At 48.2% G+C, this 20,911-nt stretch overlaps 1 long non-coding RNA gene across 1 annotated transcript; it reads right to left on the bottom strand.

Annotated features, from left to right (window-relative positions):
- Positions 1 to 1,803: 1,803 nt before the first annotated feature.
- On the bottom strand, positions 1,804 to 19,431 carry LOC144149069 (uncharacterized). The gene is made up of 3 exons (XR_013318155.1): positions 19,091 to 19,431; positions 6,845 to 6,963; positions 1,804 to 1,908 (listed from the first exon to the last, which is right to left on the bottom strand). It is a non-coding gene; the product is annotated as an uncharacterized LOC144149069 (long non-coding RNA).
- Between the last annotated feature and the right edge of the window lie 1,480 nt (positions 19,432 to 20,911).

Consider the following 20,911-nt stretch of genomic DNA (forward strand, 5'->3'; position numbering starts at 1 on the left):
TGGTCGACCAGCGCTGAACCCTCTTAAGCTCTCTATGACACCAAGACTGCCAGAACAGAGCCCTCGCTATGCATGTAGCGAATCAGAATAGGAAATGAGGGGCTCGTTGATATAACACAGCAATAAGGGTTGGCAGTAGAAAACCTCGGAAAGCAAAGGGGAGGATATGGTATGTCAGTGAAACAGATAAACAATTGGAAAGAAAGTGGAGAAAAAATGCCCGCCAGGTGGGATCCGAACCCATGACCTCCAGAATACCGCTCTGGTGCGATAACCACTCCGCCACCGGCGGGGCTATTTTTCCCCTCCACTTTCTTGGGTATTTATGTCAATGTAATTTTTTCCTGTGCTTGGAGGTGGTAGCCGGCACGCCACTGTGACATCTCGGGGTGAAGGGGACCTTCTTTTTAACCCCCAGGCCGTGACTCGAGTGTCTACAACATGTCGAGAGTGGTCGACTAGCCTTGAACCCTATATATATATATATATATTTATACACACGTCACGTCCGGAATTCTGACAATCAATCCCATTCAAGGGTATGCCCTTTCATTTGTTCATTTGGGATACAGAACATATACTCGAAAAAAAAATCGGTAGCCTGTCTCTTTTAAGCAGTTTGTCAGGTTGCTTTCTTCAGAGGCGCTGCGTTCTTCGTATGGCAGGTCGCCCCCGAAATATCAAGCTTACGAAATGAATGGCAACTCATACAGCTCTGCTTTATGTGCTGCAATAGCAAATCGCCTTCTGCCAGGCTTCTCCGAACTGAGAACACCATACGTATCAGCATTTCAAAATTGGGTAAAGACTTCAAAAGCAACGATATTTCTCTTGCGTATTTGTGGGTTTTCCGCTGTGTTGCGGTCGTCGTATTAGGAAGACCATGGATACGCAACGTCCCCAACAGTTGGCCACGAACGCGTGAGAGTTTGTTACAGTAGAGTTTGCTATTCGGACGGTGACCCCTCGGTAACCATATCGAAGACGTGAATTTGTAAGTGGGATCAAAGTTGATACGTGCCTTCAAATAATCCATAATGAAGAACAGCTTATCATGAAGAAGAAAAACGTTGGATCAGTGTTCTCTATCGTACGAATTTTCCGCCGGTGCGGCCAATGGGAAAAAGGATTCTCAACCTGGCTCCGTGTGTGAAAAGCTAGATGAACCACCACTGTACGCTTTGAGAGAGATATACAAAAAGGACTACTGCTCCCGGTAGAGAGGATCTCGTCATGATGACCACAAGGCTGCACAGTCGATCAATATTTTGTAGCTTTAGCTACACTGGCCGAGGTTGAGCAGCTACGCGTGGCTCCTGGAGAGCCGTGCTGCGCATGCGCGAGAAGAACTGACGTCACGCGGCGCCGGCTCGCTGCCCGGCGTCTCTCACACACCTTACGCGCCCAGCGTCTTCGCCGACCTCTGTTCCGCACGTGGCTGCCTGGTCCACTTGCTGATCATGCTGGGGGGCGGCCGGGTGTGCGACCGATAGCTGGTGTGTCGCAGCAACACCGGCGCGTGCCTGTGGAACCAGCTTAGCTCTGGGGCGATTGGTTATTCTGCGCTGTAGCCGCTTGATAAATATACGTGCCACATAATGCGTGTACGGTGTGCGTGTCATTGAAGCGGAAGTAAGCGTAATATTCAAGATAATCCTAGACAACCAGGAAATGTAAAAATAACCAGCTGAACCTTAGCTCACGCTACGTATATCCTGCCATAACTGAGCTAAGCCACTGCTAATTTTTTTAATCACGGAGAGATGCTATTCCGTGTGACGAGCACACAATATTCAGACTTACCAAGCTTCGGTTGGCAGCTGCAGTGGCTGTTAGCGCATTTTTCCTCGACGAAGAAACCAGTTCGAGTGCAAACCTGCTCGCAATCTTCATCCCCAGCGCATGCATCTGTACCATGAAAGGTAGACGAAAAATCAGCATTGACAGAACGCCCCAGTGCTTCGAATAAATAAATCAAATTTAAAAAATTTTTCAATATGCAGCAAAACCAACACTACTTTTGAAAGGACAATAAAGCTTCAAAGTAAGATGGCCTCTATCGTAGGATTGAAGCTTAGTAGGCTGTAGGCTTTGGCGAGTTGGTAATCCAGTCTGTACTTCAACTGCGCCAAAAAGCAACGCAGACTCTAGAGAGCCGACACGAGACAAAGCGCACTTTCAACCAACTTTATTAAGAAGAAACCACAGATTTACACCGCCCACTCTCTCTCATACACACTCATCCAAAAAACAAAGAAGAAACTCTTCTTCCCCTCTTTGCATCACCACACTCCTAGGGCACGTGCCACTGGAATTGCGGTTCCACGATGAACCGTCGTCCTGCCCAAAGTAGTGTATATCCGTTTCCGTAAGTGCAAGGTAGCTATGCTTACACAGCAGCCCCCAGCACGCGCTATTTCATTCACTTCAATGATCTCGTGGGTCCTCTTGTTTCTTTTTGTCGCTATAATATAACACTTATCCAACACTTATTTGCAATCCCGAGAGTGGATAGCCAATTGGCCTGAGATGGCATTTTTCCCATTGTTAGTAGGTTCGCGCAGGTGATCATTGGTACACCTGCCCGTATGCCCAACGTATATCTATTTGCAGTCTAATGGGAATGCCGTACACTACAAACGTAGCGCAGTCAACGTACATAACATTGTGCTTGGCTTCACAAGGTGGTTTTGTGTCTTTACAGTAGCTCCTCTCAAGAGCTATTGCACAAGGTGGTGTTGTGTCTTTACACTATAGCTTCTCTAAAGAGCTAGTGTGAAGACAGAAAACCTAATTTTTAAGTCAAGGTACCTTGCAGCTCGTCGCAGAATGAGCGCCAATTTCGGTTTTGTAGGGTTCGAGCGCATTGCGGGGCATGCTGGGTGACTTGAGCGTTACGGCGCTTTAGAGAGCGATTGTGCTTGAGCGTCTTCCAGTGGTTTACTAAGCCTCGTCGGGCTGCCCACAAATGTGCGAGATGGGTTCCCACAGAGGGATTGGCTGTAGTGACGGGCATAACGGTTATGTGCTTCTGAACCAACGACAGGAGCTGCGGTGTCCATTCTACGAGGTCCGTGATGTCATCTAGCAGTGAGGTGGGATCCTTGCGGAACGAGGACCGATCGGTGAGAGTAGCGTGACCGATTTTACACTTGAGAGGAAGGTGGCGAATAGTGAGTTCGAAAATCTAATGGCCACTCCCCAAAGTATCGGGTAGTGGCCATTCGAGGTGAGGGCCATTTCGAGCGAAAGTCAGGTCCGGTTTGGTGTCGCGTGAAACACTGTTCTCTATGCGGGTCGGGAGGGCAAAGTCATTGCACCGCGTGAATGCGCGGTGCTGCATTGCGTAAAGGAAGTGGCTTGGTTATAACCCCACGAGTTGTGGAGGGCCTTAAAATTCCCAAGCAGAAGAACAGATTTAGAGCCGGGTTTTTGTGTAGCCATTAAAAGGAGAGGTCTTTGTCCTGAAGGGGGTGTTGCGGGGGACTGTACACGTTTAGGATAGAAAGGCTGGGTTGACCCCGGTGAGTTGGGAGAATCTTGACTAAAGTCTGGTTAAGGGATAAATGATGCTGTTGCGCCGTGAACGTTTTAAAAACTAACACTGCTGTGCCATGAGAGGGATCCTTGGTGAAACATTCGAAGCCACGAAGCGCTGAGGTTGGCGTATCGGTTTCCTGGAGGTTAATAACGTCCGGCGGAGATTGGCATACGTAGTGACCGAGCAAGGCTTTTTACGGCGAAGCTGCTAGCTTCTCGATGGCCGGAAAATTTCGTGTCGTAAACAAAAAACCCAGGCGGGACGCAAGAGTTCTCGCCCAAGACACCGAGCGCATGCGTCAGGCTAATCAGTCGTCCAGCATAGAGTTCAGTATTCGCGCAAAGGAAGAACCACAAAACAGGCATCGAACCCACATGATGTATGATAAGGCACTGGTGAAGGCAGCTATAGTATAGTGAACTACTAGTGCACTGTAGCTATAGGTTTCATGCACGTACTGACGGATGGCATGTCGTTTGTGCTGGTGCGAGGTTTAAACGTGGACGTTAAACAGCCCAATGGGGCCTGTCCAGAGTCCTTAGTGGTAGAGTGTATTGGGTTTCTGCATTACGCAATGTTCAGACTACCCACAAAAAAGCCGTGGCATAATCTACAGCTGTAAAAAACGGCACTTCACACAGTTCGGTGGGCTGAGACGTGAAATGGCGTGATTCCTTAAAGTTAATACGACAGTTGCGGCAACAGTCTGAACCCTGTCGTACACAAACAGTAAGATGCTTACGACTAGGGAGAGACAGAGACAGCTCTGTTTATGTGCAAGAACAAAGCCTGGATCCTTCAGAGGTTCATTCAGCTAATTGGTTAGGAAGTATGCTCCATCGCAAATTACGATAAATGTGTTTTTTTTTTCGTACAATCCGTGGGCTACGTCCAGCTTTGCCTGTCTTCATTCTCCACAGAGTGTAAGGGCACTAATTTGTCGTTTTTAATTCGCAGAAGATTTTTTCGTGAATTCTCAACCGAAAAAACAACTTAAAGCACTTAGCCGACAAAAGAGCGGGCGAATAAAACGTACCAGTTGCAAATTACTCATTTAGCAATTGAATCTCAGCGCAACCTACAATAAAAATGGGTATGGTGAATTACATCCCGCAGCTAACCTACCGCTCATACGCATTCACGGTCAAAAAGCAGGAAAATTAAGCTTCTTCTATTGGGAGGCTTCTCACAATCTTGGGAGGGTACGCTTGCGCCCTGCATAGACTTGGGACGCATGGCTCGACATATTCTCTAACGGAATGCTGTGGGCGACGTGGCGCTGTTTGCGTTTCGCCGTGCACATCACACTGCATGACAATAACGTCGTGGGCTATGCACAACAATATTGCATAATCGAGAAGAAATACACAGGAGTTATCGCCATCTGTAACAGTCACTGGTGGGAGGACAAACGTGGGTAGCAACGTGCACCTCACACGCAGGAGGGGACTAAACGGTAGAATGAGTAGCACTTCACACTCAAGATCAAACGCCCACGCAGGATGATTACGACGGCTTTGAATCACCCAGTGTTTTGAAGGACCGGTTAACGGCGTAAATATTGCAGATTCCAGTACCTGCAAGGGCGGCTCTTTCTCGGCCACGCTGAGAGCTCACGCAGTAGAAGAAACACCACCGTGATCATCTTTACCGAGCATGGTAAGAACATTGCACAAAACACGTGGAGAAGGTTTCTGAAAGAACCTTTTTGGATACGACTGGACGGCACTAAAGTCACCCTCAGAGAGCACGACGACGCCGATGGGTAGCCGCGAACCGCAGAGGCGGCCATTTTGGTAAAATTGTGTATGCGCGGAAGAACACGCAATTTGATTTCTTTCTTGAGCGCGGAGTCAAGGGGGTCGGCCGTGACGCCACGTTGACAGACACCATTGGCTTGACAGGGGTCTTTTGACTACGAAAATCTGCATTTTGAACTGTACCCCGATTATACCACCACTACAGAAAGATCGTTTCCGGCGCTCTCTATGTATACATCCAGCACGACCACGAAGTGTCGTTCGTTTACGCTCGACCAATCAGAGGCATCAAAAAGAAGCTGCATATATCATTTTAATGAGAAAGCTTCTTTTGCAAGAAAACCAAACTTCGGACTCAGTGACCGTAATCTGATTACTTCCGACATGATATTCAACACCAGCGTGCAAACAAAAATATCAACCTGCCTCCCCTTTCTTTTTTTCAAAATTGCATCACATTTTCTTTATGAGTATTGCAAGAAATGCGGTTGATCCTTCTTGGGAATTGGTAAAACACAAACGTGAAATGTGCCTCCACAGGAGCTTTTGAATATTTTTGGTGCATCGATATGAACTTGCACATCGCTATTTATATTTCGTCGGTATGGCACAGTCAGACGCATCAACATTAGACGATGGATTACACGCTCAGGAGCGTACGAAAATTCGATTCAAACACCGGGCGCTCGAAAACCGTGCGAACGAAACCGAACGGGTTGTCAGCGAATCGTTTGTTGAAGCCACGGTCCGCTGAAGCGAAACGAGCATGATTTGCGGGTCGGTAGCAGGCCGGTGTGCTTCGCGGTGTGCTTGGCGAGCGAGTGGCGAGCGAAGTGCTGCTGGTGGGTCTCTTCGGCAAAGGTGTGACCACTTCGGTCCTGCTCCGTGGCGTGTACGGCAGACGCTTGCGTTGCGACGAGCTCAGCTTGTGGAAAGAGAAAGGCAGGGTTCGTAACTTGGACCATGAATGCGTGAACGCGTACCGCTTCCCGCTGGCGTGTCTCTCATCGCACCGAAGCAGTTAGGAGCGCGACATTCGCCAGTCGGCGACGTAGCCTTCCTGCCTTAATGCAACAGTTTTCTTACGCGGGGCCACGGTGGGGGAATACGTCATTCCTCGACCGTGTACGTGGCCATCACTCCCGCAGCATCGGCGGCGGATAAGAACCGAAGCTTACGCTGCTATACCGGCTATACGCTGCCCTATCGAGGCGCCCACTATCGGCGCCCATTAGCGTCATTACGCAGTACTTCGCGTCACCTCTCCTAAGCGGCAGCACTAGCTGAATGGACAATGTTAAAAGAAGGTTACAGCAGGCGTTCGTAGACTTATACAGGCTTGAGTTAATGGCGCAGTTAGCAGAGCGTTTCACACCTCCCGTTGCGGTCAGAGCGATCGTGAGCTAGAATCTTAGCGCCGCCGCGTCAATGGAACTTATTCATGCGATGTTATTTCCTTACCGGATATGACGTCGGTGAGGTTTTGCTGTACCGCGACATAAAACACTTTCGTGTTAAAAAAAAAGAAAGGGTAAATACGTACCTGGAAGCGTGCACCAGCATAGCGGCCCTTTGCACTCCGTTTGGGTAACGTTTCGACTGCCGGACTGATACATGGAGCATGTGTCTTGACAAGAATATCGTCCGCATCTTTCAGGAGTCCTACAAAAGGTAGTAGGAAAGCGATCAATGGCTTCAAAGTAGGTCAGTGCTAAAAGACTAATGGCGCGCAATACAAGCAAGAATGTCACGTGAGGAAGATGTAAAGACGACACTCAAATAAGCCTTAAGTACTCGGAAAGTAAGAGTGCATGTGTGATGCTGATCCAGCTGCTATTTAATATATGAATGTTAAATAGCGCATTGGTTTCAACAATACATCTCTACTCTGTGAGTGCGGAGCATTTTGCAAGACGCAGCGGCCTTCGTCGAGCATCCGCCGCAGCTTTGGCCCAACCCTGCATCTTGAGACCTCAGGAAGTTTACTTCATATGTAACACGCGGTGTGAGATACACGCATCCACATATCGGTAAAAAAAAATGCGACATGATGCAATCCAAGAATGGGACGTCTTTTGCAGCGAACACCTACGGATGACACTTATCTGGCCCGTCAATCTGTTGATGTTGCAATTACCGCGCACAAAGGCACGCGAGGTAACCTCGAATGAAAAACATGCGCGCAGTTTCGCGTGCAAGTACATATGTTGTGGGCCACGCCCACATTTTATCATCATCATCATCATCATCATCATCATCGCCAGCCTATTTACGCCCACTGCAGGGCAAACGCCTCTCTCATAGATCTCCAATTATCCCGGTCCTGTGCTAACTGCGACCAATTTATCCTCGCAAACTTTTTGATCCCATCTGCCCATTTGTCTTTCTGCCGCCCCTTGCAGCGCTTGCCTTCTCTAGAGGTCCACTCTGTTACCCTTACCAGCCGCGGTGGCTGGTAAGCAAAAGCAAAAGCAAAAGCAAAAACGCCCGTGTGTACGAGATTTCGGCGCACGCTAAAGATCACCAGGTGGTCGAAATTAATCCGGAGCCCTCCACTACGGCGCGCCTCATGTCTCGCGCCGAATTGGCGCGTAAAACCCTACAATCAATCAATCACCCATTCAATCAATCAATCAATCAATCAATCAATCAATCAATCAATCAATCAATCAATCAATCAATCAATCAATCATTCAATCAATTAATCAATCAATCAATCAATCAATCAATTAAACAATCTGTTACCTATTGTATATATAGTATATAGCCACATCATATCGCCCTCTTTAAAGGAGTCATGAAGAGAAAACACAAGTTTGGTTGATTCGAAAGATTGCTTCGTTAGAACCATAACGACACCACTTATAACGCAAACAATAAGCTACATAATTAGGAAAAAAAGGAAATGACCATGCGACCCACCAGCTCATTTTCCGCAACAGAACCTATGATGTCACTCGAGAATGCTCTGCGATTGGCGGAGGCCGGCAAAAGCAAACGCATGTTAGGCAGGGCTTACAGTTTGCAAAGCGAGCTAAATGCCCGTGAAACATACTGCACATTCTTTTTATGACAAAGAACGGTGGAGTAAACGGTTGAAGTTCCGAACGAACACGCAAGAGTGTATGCGAATAAGTACGAAACTACCGCCAGCCGAACTCGAGATATCGCCGTCGCCACCGTCGCGCAGACGAATTTTCGGGTACAAGGCTCTTCGGGGCCAACGAACCGTCCCAGCACGCACAGCCGCGACCTTGCTTGGTATCGTAATCCCTTCACAGGAGGTTGGCCGTCATATCGCCAACCAGCAAAGGTAAAAATAGAAACAAGGGGAGTAAGGAACACAGAGCAGCAACGAGATAGTGCCACTCGTCGCACAGGTTTCGGTATGGAGGTCGTGTTGGCTTGCTGCTGTCGTTACGAGCTCGTTTACAGTTTACAACCACTGAAAACTTCAGTTTGTTCGAGTACTTTACAATGAAACTTTGTGCTGTGTTTTGAAATGCCCATGTAGTACGGGGAAAACGTCGAGGGAGTGCGACATACCCGCCGGTGAGATCTCCTTTCATGTGCTGCCCAACGACGAACCTCGGCGAAGCGGTCTGACCTTGGGGAAAAAAATTGCCGTACACACTGCGCATTGACGCTCGAATCTTTCTGGTCGGAGCAGAGAGCTCGAGCGTACGGCTTTCCATACACGACACCGGCCAACTGGCATAAGCGATACTGCTACTGAAATTGAAAATACGGCACATACGTACCAGTCTGTATTCGTCCGTCGCGACGGGGCTGACGAGGCAGCGGTGCCGACGGCTGGGCGTTCGTCTGTTGTGGCTGTCGCGGAATGGTCGCTTTCCCGTCCACCGCGTATCCCACAACTCTTGCCGCTCGTGTACTTAGAAGCATTGAGCGTTCAAGTGGTGTGAGGTTGTTAAATGCAAGCCCGAGCTCCTCGACGAGAGTTTTGTTCTCCGGATCAGGCGATTCCATGACTAGGGCTGCGGGTGCACTAGGTTTTACTAGTATTTTTAAAATGGCCGCCGTCTCGGTCGACTCCCGCGTGTGGGTGCTATATGGAGTCGACATACTAAGTATCTGTTTCATGGACCGGCTCGTATGACGCCATTGTTCACGTGACGAAATGTGCAATTTTAGCGGGAGATTTAAAATTTTGGCTTAATTTGCCTTATTTCTCAGTGAATAAAGCATCATTTGCTTCTGGGAAAGCGCTTGGGGTACTATGAAACACCTAATCTTTCGAATAAAACAAACTTTTGTTTTCTCTTCATGGCTCCTTTAAGTACTCATACCAACCAGCACAGCTTCGAGGGCGGAAACGCTATGTGGCTACTTCTGGCGCTATCGCGGAAGCTTGTGAAACCCGTTTCGTAAGGCCCCTGCCGTGAAGCCATGCACGAAGCCCCTTTTGTGAAGCCTTATTCATAAGTCCTCTTTCATGAAACCTCCGGTGGTTTCCAAGTTATGGTTCGCTTCCGCAAAAGGTTTATGCATGCCGGGAAGAGGGAGAAGGCGACTGCGGATAAGCGACGACTCGCCGTTAAATTTAACATCATGCTTTGTACGTTATACCCGAGCTCCGCGTTCAATGAGTAGCATTCCGCTGGGCACGTTGTCATGAACACAAGGCAATATTAGAGGTTAGAATTAGCGTTCAGATTTGAGGTCTAAAATGGACTTATCGCACGTTCATGATCCGGCTACGGGGCAACGTCGCAAGACCCCCAAAGCGGCGAATACCCAACAGTTGATGCTGTTATTCATGTAGAGGTATGTACCCCCCCCGTGTGCCGCCCACCCGCAGTGGTTTGTACGTTTTGCAAGCTTGGCCCATTCTGGGCAATTCACGCATCACCCCATGACTTTATAAATTATTTCTTTTAGCGCGTGCAATAAGGGGTCGAGGAAATAAGTCTGTGCCGGTACTTTGAATTTTCTCTGCGTAATCTGAAGTCCACCAAAGTGTTACTTTCCACAGTGGTGGTTCGGGTAACGCTTTATGAGCAGGTGAATATGTGTGGTGCTTTCGGTGTTGGCTCTGCAAAACCGTCTATCAAGACTTTTGTAGCGTGAGCTACACTCGCCGAGGCTTAGCAGTTTCGCGTGGCTCACGAAGAGCCATGCTGCGCATGCGCCAGAAGCAGTGACGTCTTACGGCGCAAAGCTGGCGCGCTGGCGCGCTGGAGCCGCCGCCGCCGCGATTATATGGGATTGGAAGTTGTTTTACCAGCAGTAATCATCATGGTTGGAAAAGCGCTACAGCGACAAGGACAAGTCAGTACACGGGACAAAGCGCTACTAGCAACTGAAGAATTTATTATTGGAAAAATATACATATACACAAGGAATAAACGCCACAGTCATCACTACAAATTTCACAATCTACCATCTGAAAAGATCAAGGCGCACCAACAACCAAACAATTTATACATATTCAAACCGCATGTGTGCTGACAAGAAAGGTGCCACACACTTTATCAACCCTGATTTAAAAAGGCATACTCAGTGTCAGACTGCAAGAGTAATGGTTGGCTCACATTCATTCCCTTCTTTCTTTATACGGAAAGCTTCTATTATTTCTCTTGTTAGTCGTTTTTTGTGTTTATCAACAATTAACGTATGTCGCAGTTTTGGGCGGCATTTGCAGTCTCTGCAATGAACGGCTAAATGTGAATACGGTGACCCTTTTAGCGAGCTCTGATGTTCGCGAAGGCGTACGTTCGGGCATCGGTCGGTCTGCCCTACGTATTTCTTTCCACACGTTAATGGAATACTCTATACTACGTCTTTTTTGCACTTTAAAAACTTCATGCCGTGTTTCCTACCACATCCCTTCTTCCTTGTAGGTGAAGCTGTGCTGGCTACTTCCTGGCTGCTGGCTGTGCTGGGTACAGCAATAGGTGAAGCTGTGCTGGCTACTTCCGTTACCTTGTCGGCCAGGGACGCGAGCGAAGGGAGATCCATGGATGACGCTGTGGCGAGGACCATTTGCACCTTCGCAGGCAGGCGCTGCAGAAAGAGCTCGCGCAGCAATGCGCCGTCCATTGCTTGGGCACGTGAGCCGAGGAGTTGGATCATGCGCCGCAGGAGTTGGCTCGGTCTGCGGTCGTCAAGCTCTTCGGCGTGAAGTAGTTGCTGTAGGCACGTGCGCTCAGATGAAGCTGTACGTTCGAGTAGCGCTGCTTTGAGCTGGTCGTAGGCCGTTGCAGGTGGGTTGCGTATGAAGGAGGCAAGAATGTCCGCAACCTCTTCCGCAGCAGTAGCTGGTAGAGCTCTCACAACGTAGTGAAACTTGTGTTCTTGGGAGGTGATGCCAGACAGCGCGAACTGAGACTCGGCCTGGAGGAACCGGATGGCCGGGTTGTGTTCCCAATACGGCGGCAAGCGGATATCCAGGGCGGCGATCTCGTTGCCGGCTGCTTGCGGTGCTCGCTGGTCCGGGTCGTTGCTGGACATGGCTCTACAACTTCTCTGGGAGGTATATCACGTCCGGGTCACCAACTCTAGAGCGAATTCCACGCACGCTTTGAAAGAGAGACGACCAGACCACGTGACCAAACCACGAGACGAGAGACGACCAGACGCCGTGGGGTCTCTATCTACTGATGCCAGGAGCGCGCGAGCCCTCCAGCGGGTGAGCGCGCTAGTGGGCGTGCTCGTGGGTCTGCGTCACGCTGCTGCCGCTGGCACTGTGGCTTGCCGCTACAAAGCAAAGCACCGAAACCGATGGAAAGGAAAGAGAAAGCAGAAAAGCTGGTGGAATAAGGAAATAAAAAAGGCTATACCAGCGAAAAAAGCGTCGAGAGAACATAAAAAAGCAAAAAGAACTGGTAAGGACCTGGAGTTAATGAAGGAAAAATGGAATATCTACCGGAGAAAAAACTAGAAGTGCAGAAAATGGTGCAAGAAAAGATCAAGCAGCAAAGCGAATATTGGATGGAAGAAATAGGAAAGAAGGACAAAAGTGCATCCGAAATGTTTTGCGCCCATTTAAAATTACTAAGCTTAAAAAACGATATCCATCAAAAGTTCGGGATTGGTGAAGATGGGAAACATTTAGAAGGACAGCACGCGTTGGCGCAAATTCATCGAGTGATTACTGAGAAGTTTAGGACAATAGTGGTAGGGAAACCTGCACCGATAACATCAGCGCCACAAGAGACTGCGGAAAGGGAAAGAAGTTTGAGCAACCTTGATTGAAAAAAAAAAGCAGAGCAAAAGGTTTCCCCACAGACAGCAGTGGGGCCGGACGGAATGACAATGCAAATGATAAACCTGCTTTGGCATAAAAGTAAGGCATCGTTTATGAGGGCAATAGACAAGGTGATAGAAACCAAACAAATACCGGAGGACTGGCTAGAAAGTAGGAGGAATTTACTATATAAACGCAGACGCAACAAAGCTAGTATTGATTCATACAGACCACTTACAGTAACGTCAGTGGCGTATAGATTCATAATTCAGGCGATAAACTCCGGAATTCGAGCATGGATGGAAGAAAATGAAATCCTTTGGGAACCGCAGAATGGATTTACACAAGACAGGCGATTGGATGATAATTGGTTCGTGATAACGGAATGCATTGAAATTGCGAAAACACGGAATAGACCATTATAGATTATGTTCTTGGACATCAAAGGGGCATATGACAACGTAACCAGAGAACTGATGTGGTGAAAGCTGAAACTTCAGGGAGTAGATGACGAGGTAGTACAGCTCTTTATAGCAATCTATAAAGGTAATGGAGGGCACGTTACATGGGAAAGATAGAAATCCACCCAGCAGGTGAACACCCATAGGGGACTGAAACAGGGATGCACTTTGAGCTCAATACTGTTTATGCTTCACATGGCAGGATTAGAAAAGAAACTGGAAGAAAGTCAATTAGGGTTCAACCTAACGTATATGCTGCAAGGCGAAGTTGTACAGCAGCGTATTCCGAGAATGTTATACTGAGACGGCATTGTTGTTTTAGCTGATAACCAGTCCGATATGCAACGGCCCTTAAATATTAGCGGCCAGGAAGCCACCGACCTCGGTTTAAATTTTAGCGCGGAAAAATCGGGAATAATGGTTTTCAATGACACTACCACTTACGCGGTGTCTATCCAGCATGACGAATTACTCAGACTGAAGAAATATAAATATTTGGGAGGGTGGGTAAACGAAGGGAATAACTACTTAAGAATTCACCAGGAGCAACTTCATGGTAAGGGAAACCAAAACGCAGCTATAATGAAGCATTGAGCTCTGGGAGTATAACAAATATGATGCAATGAGAGGAATGTGGAAAAGAGTAATGCTTCCGGGTCTCCCATTTGCCAATGCAGTGTTCTGCTAAAATGAGACGTTCTAGCTGGCTTTGAAGTGAACCAGAGAACAGTAGGCCGTTTGGCCTTAGGCGCGAATGGAAAAACAACTAACGAAGCAGTGCAGGGAGATATTGGCTGGGCTTCGTTTGAAGTTCGAGAAGTGCAGAGTAAAATATGCTTTGAGAGGAGGTTGAGAGCGATGGATCAACGTAGGTGGGCAGCTCAGGTGTTTAGGTACCTATACTTGAAAAGCATGGACACGCAGTGGTTAAGAAAGACTAGAAGGGGAACGATGAAATACGGAAAGAACAGTGGGGAATCTAAAACAGCCAAGGTAGCCAAAAAAGCAGGCAAGGCAGATAGAAACTAATAAATGGAGAGAAAAATTGGAAGCTAAAAGATCGTTAGAGATGTACAGGCCGGAGAAATCGGACATAAAAAAGGAAAATTTTTATGATAATTCCCAGGGCAGTGCTTAGCTTTTCGAGCCTAGAGCAGGTTGCTTGCGAACTAAGAGCATTCGCAAAATGATGGGGTATGCGTGGTGCGCGGAAAAGAAACAAACTATGCGGCACATAGTGTTAGAATGCGAGGGTATCCATCGAAATCTACATGAGGGAAATATTCGGCTTTTAGGAGCCCTACGATTTAAGGGTAGCACAGAGGAAGTTAAATTGAAGGCTGCCGAGGCGACGAAAACATTAAAATGCTGGTGGACGAAAAGCAGAGAGCGGAATATTGCCTAGCACAGCTACCAACACTAACAGGAAAAAAAGTATTTTGTGCCGATTACGTTTGTTGTTCCTGCCCTAAGCAGAGCTAGTATTAAACCAAGAGTATAAAACATAAATATATTAATCCTTTTTGGTAAGATGACACGTCATCACCCAGCTGGTAACCAATAGGAAACATCAATGTAAATATCGCGTTTCATCTCGCATATAGACAACAGTAGGTTGCAGCGCTACTGTATGTCATAGTTGCCAGCATAATTTTTGGAAGGAAACATACTGCTCGTAGATATAAAAACTTCCATTTGAAAAGTTGTAGACCGTTATCCGCAAAACCGTTGCTCGTTTAGGTGCTTTAGGAGATGCCCTTTCATTTGGGATAGAGAGTATATACTCGACAAAAATAGGTTGTCGGTCCCTTTAAGGTGTGCTGTAAAACTTTGTTTGAGATACTGGCTGCCCCTTTATTGGATCGAGCATATCTTGAAAGCCAGTAGGACATCAAAAGTTAACTTAAACACGATTTAGAGAGCCGCTGTTCATTTTTACGTCATCCACGTGCGACGATGTGTTGTCCAAGAGCGTTAACAAAATAAAGCGCGCTAATCATGGAAAGCGACGCTGGAAACGACACTCGCAACGATTACCCATGCGACGTCACCTGAATTCACGCACGTGGCTCTACAAAAAGTGAAACCAGAGACAAGGGAAATGTACTTAATCACACCCTTTATTGCTCACAGAGATATTCTTTGCTACGGCCAAATCAAAGTATTATTCATGAACGGTGGTTGGTTGAATTGTATTGGTGCAGCACATGAGTGCAAACTTTTTTAATAAAATTAAAGGAAGCTCGAACCCCGTGTTAGACGACCTCACTTCTCAGTCTCTGCCGCCGCCGACGGAGGCGACGAGATTGGCGGCAGAGACGGAGAAGTGAGATATCTGGCGTTGGTGTGAGCTTCCTTTAATTTTTACAGCGGATGTGCAAGGCACGCACCTGGCCGCTACACGCGTCGTGGGCGGAGCGCACAGTGGTAGGAGAGGTCGCGTGATGCTATCACGTGGCATTCAGCAAGAACGCAGGATGTAAACCCGTTGAGTGCACCGTCTGTCTCCCCCATTCCTCGTGGGCTCATTGTTAAATAGGTAAGACAACAGGCTCTCTCTCCGTTTCTATATTCGTTCCAGGTTCGATTCCAGGCAGTACCAGTAACTTTTTTTTATTTGTTCGCGGGAGTTTTCTGTTGACACCAATGGTCGCGACACAACCCTTGAGGGGTAAAGTTAAAAAAAAAATACTTTAAAAAAATTCGCCCCGTATTTGCGTGCTTCACTTCAAATGTCGTGGTTATACGATAGTCTTCTGTCGCCCATGCCAGACGTAGCCGCTCCTTCTCCAGCCTCTCACTCTCTACTTCTTCCTTCTCGGTTATCTTCAGATGAATTGACTGGGGGTTTGTTCAATGCCATTTAGTTTTCCCAGTGATGTCAACACTCCTCGCGCGTCATCTTTTTGGGTAGCGTGCATCTTTCGCTTTATCTTCTGTCTGTCGTTTTGCGAGAAGCAGAAAGCACGAGCGGGAGCTATCTTCTTTTGGTGCTTTCTTTTACCTCGGATGTCCTGGCGCCTCTCTGGGCCATTTTAACGCGCTACCTTAAAAACTAATATGACGCCAAAAGCACTGGTTCAATACTTACACTTGCTTCAAATTATCATTTGCTTTCTTTCCTTTGCGCTAAGCAATCGGGGTTTTGACTAACGCTAGCAACTTTGGTTGTTTGGAATGGTTCTGCACCTATATAATTCACTTTGGCCAATTGTTTCAAAATTTGGACGGGAAAGGCTTGATCGAGAGACAGACAGACCGATCAAACTTTTCGTGTTTACGTAGCCGAAAAAGGAGGAGGCTGAATAAACTTTATGTACAGTTTGCAGCTTTCGGGCGGGTAGTGGCCGCTGGATGCAGCGCAGCGGTGGTATTTGCCAGGGCGTTCCGCCAGGGCTTTCTGGACCCGGTTTCACAGCAGCCCAAAACCGCCTCCCACTGACACCGTCGTGTTTAAAGCAAGGGAAACTGCATTCGTGGTGCTCTTTTAAGTAGGTAAATCGGGGAGAGACTGCAGGAAACTGTGGCGTCGTAAGCAAAACAACCCTTGTAGGCAGCTGCAGTCGCCGGCTCGACTAACACGTCCTTGCGGAACCGTGTATACCAGAAATGCACAAGCAGCTACCGTTGTTTTCCCACGCTTAAGAAACGCACCCACAAAAAAGCGTTGAATCATCCCAGATCGGGGAACACGGCACGTGCGCTATCAGTACTACGATCACTCCGTCTCCGACGTGATTCCCGAGGATAAATGCGCCCCTACAAATTGGGTGTCGAGAAAGATCGCGTTGTCTGTAATATAATTCGCAGCGACTGCACCTACAGGCCAGAATACATGGAGCGACTATATGTGACGAAAAGACTGGGAACAACGCCCGGCGGCGCTCGCCCGCCACCGGGTGGCGCAAAAAATTAGCAGTGGCTTAGCTCGGCTATGCCAGGATATACGTAGCGTGAGCTAATGTTCAACTGGTTATTCCTGGGTTTCCTGGCTGTCTAAGATTAGCTGGTTATCATGCTTGTTGCTGCTAAAACGATTTTCAATCCAATCCAATCCAATCCAGTCGCGGCGGCGGCGGCGGCTCCGGCGCGCCAGCTGTGCCTATGCGCTGTGTGACATCACTCTCCTCGCGCATGCGGAAAACGGCTCTCCAGGAGCCACGCGAAACTGCTCAACTTCGCCAGTGTAGCTCACCCTACAAAAAACGTCGCCCGCTACCGGACTAACAGGGTCTGAAAAGTTCGGAGGCGGCGGAGCGGCGTCGAGCAGCAAACCGAAAAAACCAATCAAGTCTTCTGATTTCTCCTCCATTGTGTGTGGCGTGTACAGGCAGCTGCAGACGGCCGCTTCGGAAGATTTACATAGACGTACGCTTGTCCCGCGCCTACGCGAGCTAAAAAAATTGTAAATGTGAGATCTACTGAACAAAATGGTTTTGCAAGAAGTGAAGTCCGCGCTTTGCTGATAGCTCAAGCCGCAAGCGCAACACGGTCCGGACCCAACTACCATGGCTTGTTTCGCCGAGATAGGCATGTACAATAGCTTTAACTAGGTTAAATAAAGGCGATCGGGCTACATAACTTGTATTACCAGCAACATGGGGCCCGTCTGCAAGATCGGGCTGTGAAGAACAGGCGATATCACTGCGAGGGTCTTTCAAATAGAGCAAAATACTAGAAACAGTCAGCCGTATCTATTGAGAGCCGGGCAAGCCGGGCTTGACTAGCTCTATTTTGAGGCCCCTGGGTCCTTACTTTGTTTGGAACCATTGCGCCATCTGTTTAGACATTTTGTGACTAAGGTAAGTTTCACTGGACGGGGACCGAAGGTTACGTCGCGACAGTATTTACGTGTGCGGTCGTCAACGCCTCGTGCGTGTCAGTGTATCATATGTATATGTACATCTGTGCAAATAAATGTTCTGTTACAAAAAAAAAATAACAGTGGAGGTATACTCGGTTACAACTCAAGAACGGCACCACCTCATGTTGTGTATCACTCCGCCAAAGCGCCGGACCCGTGACGTCAGTGCGCGCGCGTTTTGAAAGGGGTTTGCTATGAATGCCTGACATCGTCTGCCTTGTCTCACGCAGTTTGTTTGTCGTCACTGGAGTCGTTTATGAGCATATTATGACCAAAAAATCACGGGATTGGCTCACGCCATGCATAATATTCCCCGTAATGCCCTGCCTGCGCCGAATGGAGAAACATCCGGCTACGGTGATAAGGCACAGCGGCAAGTTCTGGCGCCGTTCTTAAGTTGTCACCGAGTATAGAACGCCGGTTCTAATGTCTGATAGTCGGTGGTTCCAATCTTCCCGGGGACGTTTTTTTTTATTTTTTAACTGCCTTTAATGCTTTGCACAACTGAAAACACATTATTTCAGCAGAACAAACGCTCCCGAGCCACGCCGAATCGTCAAACGACGAAAAACGCAAGCGGGAACCTCCTTCACTGGGTCTGTTTACTGAACGCCGCCGTTGATTCTGGGCATGGAGGGTCAGTTAGCCACACTGACAGCAACCCAGCGGCGGCGAGGCGGCGGACCCCGTATCTTCTATCCATGTAATCCAGCCCGACGAACATACGGCGTCCTGCCGCGGCGGATTTTCGGCCGCGCGAACATCGTCGTGAAAGTTCGCTCCATGTATTAATTCACATTCGCTTTTTGCTTATTTGCCGCCAGAATACGTTTCTCTCTTTTTTTGAAAGCTTATAATCGTCTACGCAGAGAAGAATAATAGATTGGTTAGCTTGAGTTTACGGAAATTGCCCCTTAACGCTGTTTCAGAATTAATGCTATCGTTTTATTTTGCATCAAAAGGAACATGAAGCGTGAGGCCTGCGGAAAAAGCTGAGAAAAAACCGTTTTATGGAACCGCAGGCCTCCACGTTGGCACATGTACCCCGCATTCAAGGACACTTCGAAATGGGCAGTACAATTCTCACACATCATATACACTCCTACGCACTACAGATATAACGAAATTGCAATGACACGTATACAATACTTAGTAAAATACCCGTTTGCAGAGTTAAATAACCTATTTCAGTCAGTTTTAATGTCCTTGAACTGCCGCAGAACACAAATGCAGGCTTATGTTATTCATACTTACCAATCAATGGTTTCGGTGCGGGTTGTTCGGGCGAAGTAGAGCAAGCCGAGTACACGTAGGGCGAGAAACGGGGGCATTGTGGTGTACATCGGCGTCCTCTTCTCTTCGTACTGGGCGGCTGTAAAAAAATGAATAAAATTTGAAGCCCAGTTTCGAAATGCACAGGCGCCTAATTTGGCTCCCTGGCGTGCGATAAGTTTACACCGCTTCGTGAATATGAATGCCTGCGTGATTTCGTTTGGTATGCTACTAATATAAAGATCTAACGCGCCCTTTTAACGGTCTGTGTTCCGACAGCCCGCGGTGGCGCCATTGCGCATGCGTGACGCGCGTGACTGCGAGCTGCTTTACCGCAGCGGGACTTCCGCAGCGTAATTCCAAGATGGCTGCATTCAGCAAAGCGAGCGCCACTGCGAACGCCCTATCTCGAATTTAACCACAAGTGACAAAAACGCCAAAGCGCTTCCGAATACGCTGAGATATCCCACACCTGAACGAGATTAAGAGCGCAAACGGTAAGCGTCACCCGATGGGCGAAGCAACTTTCACGCAACTCCCAGAAAGCCAGATTTGTCCTGGCTATTCGGAAGTTCAACACCTCCCTTTCACTTATCACCATTATATTGTGTCCCCGACCTTTGGTGGTGGTAGTTTTGGTGGTAAACATATTTGGGGAACCAAAATATCTGTTTCTGTATTTTCTTTTTAGGTGATTTCGTGCGTACACATTCAGAGGGTGGGACAAATATTTCCCGGTCGAGAAAGATGCGGACGTCTTTAGCTAGAATTATGTCGGCTCTTCATGATCTGGTCATGCCGGGATGGCTGTCGAAAACGGAGCGGGACATCCAGAGCAGTCAGCCCAAAATCTCTAATGTTGGGGGTTTGAGAGGCCGTGCGTGCTGGCAGCGGTAATGCAACACGCGGTTCCTGCAATATTTATTTCAGTAAGTGTGAACATAATATAGTAACGATACGGATATGTACGCGCCCAGGGGTTAAAAGCTAGCTCCGCAAACGGAATAAGTCAGTCGCGTTTCTCGAGGGTCCCCCTGCCGATGCTCCGTACTGGAAGCAAAGGGCGGCGGTATGTAGCTCGCGCTGCTTTCTATTTTCTTTTTCGTTTTCTTTTGCGAGAGTGATGACCCCGCCGTGTCGAAATGTTAACTGCGAAGCATGCAGAACCACGATGGCCCGCGCCCAGGGGTTAAAAGCTAGCTCCGCAAACGGAATAAGTCAGTCGCGTTTCTCGAGGGTCCCCCTGCCGATGCTGCGTACTGGAAGCAAAGGGCGGCGGTATGTAGCTCGCGCTGCTTTCTATTTTCTTTTTCGTTTTCTTTTGCGAGAGTGATGACCCCGCTGTGTCGAAATGTTAACTGCGAAGCATGCAGAACCACGATGGCCCGCGCCCAGGGGTTAAAAGCTAGCTCCGCAAACGGAATAAGTCAGTCGCGTTTCTCGAGGGTCCCCCTGCCGATGCTGCGTACTGGAAGCAAAGGGCGGCGGTATGTAGCTCGCGCTGCTTTCTATTTTCTTTTTCGTTTTCTTTTGCGAGAGTGATGACCCCGCCGTGTCGAAATGTTAACTGCGAAGCATGCAGAACCACGATGGCCCGCGCCCAGGGGTTAAAAGCTAGCTCCGCAAACGGAATAAGTCAGTCGCGTCAAAAAAAAAAAAAAATCTACGCAATTTTGGAATTGCACATTGGGGCTTGGGGAGCGGCCTGATCCCGGCGACCATTGCCGGCAACGCACTCCCTCACCAGAGCAGGATTGGCCACCCTGGTGTAGTAACGGCCACAACCTCCCATGAATACGCCAA

Source organism: Haemaphysalis longicornis, unplaced genomic scaffold (genome assembly GCF_048455015.1).
Source record: "Haemaphysalis longicornis isolate Haplotype H1 unplaced genomic scaffold, Haemaphysalis longicornis Haplotype H1 scaffold_8, whole genome shotgun sequence".
In the NCBI taxonomy this organism is placed as follows: Eukaryota; Metazoa; Arthropoda; class Arachnida; order Ixodida; family Ixodidae; genus Haemaphysalis; species Haemaphysalis longicornis.